Here is a 3,583-nt window from a genome sequence, read left to right as displayed (position 1 = left end):
AGCTCAAGGCTAGCACTCTACCACTTGAGCCACAGCGCCACTTCCGGCTTTTTTCTTTTTGCTTATGTGGTGCTGAGGAATGGAACCAGGGCCTCATGCATGCAAGGCAAGCGCTCTACCACTGAGCCACCTTCCCAGCCCCTTCGGAAACTCTTTGAACCCTCAGCTACCTTCTATGTCCCTCCACCCCAGTACCTTTATGCGGTCCCTTTATGCCTCTTGTGTCCTGACTCTCCTCAGGTCACCCTGGCGTCCCTCTTCAACTTTCTATTAAAGTTGACTTGGTCTGTTGAGTACGTTTTGGTGGGAATCGGTCTGTTCTCATAACTCCATGCTGCTCCCATGGCCCACCACTTGCCCTCCCCCGGGAACCTTCCCCTGGTCCTCAGTCCTCAGGAAAACCTCCCCCCGGCCTTATCCAAAAGTACAGGACCGCAGGAGTCAGGATGATACCCCTACCATAAGACCCAAAATGGTGACCGAACCCCCCCCCCAAAAAAAGAAAGAAAGATCCAAAATGGAACAGTTTGTACCATAATTTCCCAACAGCACAGTTCAACAATAAACATCCCCAACAGGACAAAGCAATTCCAAAGAAGAGTCTTAAAAACCTAACCCCCGCCACGCACTGGTGGCTCAGGCGTGTAATCCTAGCTACTCAGGAGGCTGAGATCTGAGGATTGTGGTTCAAAGCCAGCCTGGGTAGGAAAGTCTGTGAGACTCTTATCTGTCATGAACCACCAGAAAACCGGAAGTGGCACTGTGGCTCAAGGGGTAGAGTACTCGACTTGAGCTGAAGAGCTTGGGGACAGTGGCCAGGCCCAGAGTTCAAGCTCCACAACCAAAAAACAAAACAAAACCAAAGACAACAAACCTAACCCCCGTCCCCACTCCCTGCTCTTTGTCTCTCCGATCCTCTCCTTGGTGTCCCATGGAGCCCCCTGCAGCCGTGAGTAATGCCTGTTCTGGTCTGCTTGGGGTCTCTCTCTTCTTTCTCTCCTTTATTCTACCTGATCTCTCCTAACACTCATGACTCAGTTTCCATATTCTCTGCTCTTTCTTTATTCCAGTACTCTCATGACTCATTTTCCTAACAGGACGTATCAAAGACATCCCAAAGCCTTGCAGAGTATTTGCCACACACAGATGACCAGGGATTCGAACTCTGATTATGGCAACACGTGTGACTAGTGAATAAGGCCTGCATCCAAAGGGAAAGGCAAAGACCGGATGGATGTAAGACATGATTTCAAAAGGCAGAGGAAGAAAAAGACAGTGGAGGAGTGACTAGCCCCCTGCCGGAGCAGTAACGTGCAGAGCAAGCCTCAAGTGTACATTTGCCACCCATCCAACCTGCTGTGCCCACGCGCTCAGAGGCCACAGTAGCTCCAGCCATCAAAATGGCTGGCAGTCCTGCCTGTGGGGACATAGATCTGTTCTGGAAGGTGGAAAAAAAGAAGACAACGCGGGGGCCGAGATGGGAGTCTCTCATAGGCCAGGCTGGCTTCGCTGCTGGCTGGTGGCTCCTAGCCGGGCTCCATGGTTGCCTTAGAAACAGGGGGAGTCGCTTATCGGTGGCAGCCATTAAGGCAGTGACTCAGCAGAATCTCCAGCCAGAGCGGGAAAGAGGGAGAGCGAAAGAGAAGGGGAAAGTGGGAAGAGGGAGGGAGAGAAGAGTGGAGGGAGAGAGGGAGGGAGACGGGGAGGGGGAGGGGGAAGGAGGGAGGAAGACCCAGACTGAGAGACGAGAGACAGTGGGGGGCTGGGGGCTCATTCGCAGCCTCCACGCGGAGGCAGGGAGGCATTCTGTCTCCGGAAGGCGGAAGGCGCAGCAGCTCTCCTGGGTGAGCTGATTAAAAGTGAAGGCTGACGACAAAAGCCACCCTGCTCTCCTGCTTCCTCCCTGTGTGACCAGAGGTGCTGGCAGCTCGGTCCCTGCGAGATGGCCACCAAGGCCCCCTGTCTTCTGCAAGGCTGGCCTGTGGCTCTGCTTAATATGCAGCCTCCACTAATAGCAGCCTCGTTTTCCACCCTCCCGCTGACAGGGCAAAACAAGCTTCCTTTCACAAGGGCTTGCTCTAGGTTGCTACAGCAACTGGTGCCCTATAGACCACAAGAATGGCTCTTGCAGATTTGTAGGGGGAAAACCCCCCCCAACATCAGTAGTTGTAGAGCCAGGTATTATTTACAACAGAGAGAACAGCTCGGGGACTCAGAGTTGCGTTGCCGCCATTCTGGCTTTCAGGGATGGGGGTGGGGTGGGGAGGGGCTGGAGGAGGGGGCGGGGTCTATGCGGAGGGAAGTGGGGATGGGGAGGGGGAGTTAAAAGTCTGACATGGGAGGAAGGCTCCTTTGGGGAGGTGGCCTCGCTTTCCTCTTTCCACGCGTGCCCACTGAAACGGGGAGGGCCACGCGTGCATGTGGACATGCGGGGAGGTGAATGGGAGAAGTGGAAAACTGGGAAGAAGTCACGTGGGTTGGTCATTTGGTGAGAGGGTTGTACCTGAAGGCATAGGAGAAATCATAATAATGATGTCAGGAATGAAAGCCACGGCCTGGCCCATGGTACGTGAGCTCCACCATTGCCTTCTAGCCCAGCCATAGCGCCTCTATGACAGTGTCTCTAAGAGACTAACTGAAAACAGCCATCGCGGCTATTTTTAAACAGAAGGCACCGGAGAACAACCGGTGCAGGCATGACTCAAGGTGCTCACTCCCTCAAAGATGGGTGGAGGTGGGGGAGACAAGCCATATTTGCGGAAATGCTGGTTGTGATTTGTCTAAAACGCATACAAACATATCAAATCACAGACTGAAAAAGGTTTGTAACCATTAAGCAGGATAAATACAAAGAAAACCACCCTTGGACGTGCTGCAGCTCAACTATTGAAAATCAAAGGCAAAGAACTATTAAAAACACCCAAAGGACTGGGCACTGGGCACTCATGCCTGTAATACTAGCTACTTGGAGGCTGAGATCTGAGGATTGCAAAGCAGTTCAAAGCCAGCCCGTGATTGCATGAAACTGCAGTTTCTGCAAGGCAAAGGACCTAGCTAGCAAGATCAATAGAAAGCCCACGGCTTAGGAGAAGATCTTCTCTAGTCATACAACAGACAAGGGCCTCATATCTAAATATACTTAGAGCTCAAAAAAATTAAGTCCTCCAACAACAAATCCTCAAAGAAACAACCTCCCCATTAATAAGTGGGCTAAAGACTTAAAGAGAGACTTCTATGAAGAAGAAATAAGAATGGCCAATAGACACATGAATAAATGCTCATCTTCTCTAGCCATAAAAGAAATGCAAATCAAAACAACATTGAGATTCCACCTCACCCCAGTTAGAATGGCTATAATCAAGAAATCGAGCCGGGCGCTGGTGGCTCACGCCTGTAATCCTAGCTACTCAGGAGGCTGAGATCTGAGAATCCCGGTTCAAAGCCAGCCCGGGCAGGAAAGTCCGTGAGACTCTTATCTCCAATAAACCACTCGAAAACTGGAAGTGGCACTGTGGCTCAAGTGGTAGAGCGCTAGCCTTGAGCTGAAGAGCTGAGGGACAGTGCCCAGGCCCAGAGTTCAAGC

Source organism: Dipodomys ordii, unplaced genomic scaffold, assembly GCF_000151885.1.
Source record: "Dipodomys ordii isolate 6190 unplaced genomic scaffold, Dord_2.0 Scaffold209, whole genome shotgun sequence".
Taxonomy (NCBI): Eukaryota; Metazoa; Chordata; class Mammalia; order Rodentia; family Heteromyidae; genus Dipodomys; species Dipodomys ordii.
Note: the sequence above shows the minus strand (reverse complement) of the source record.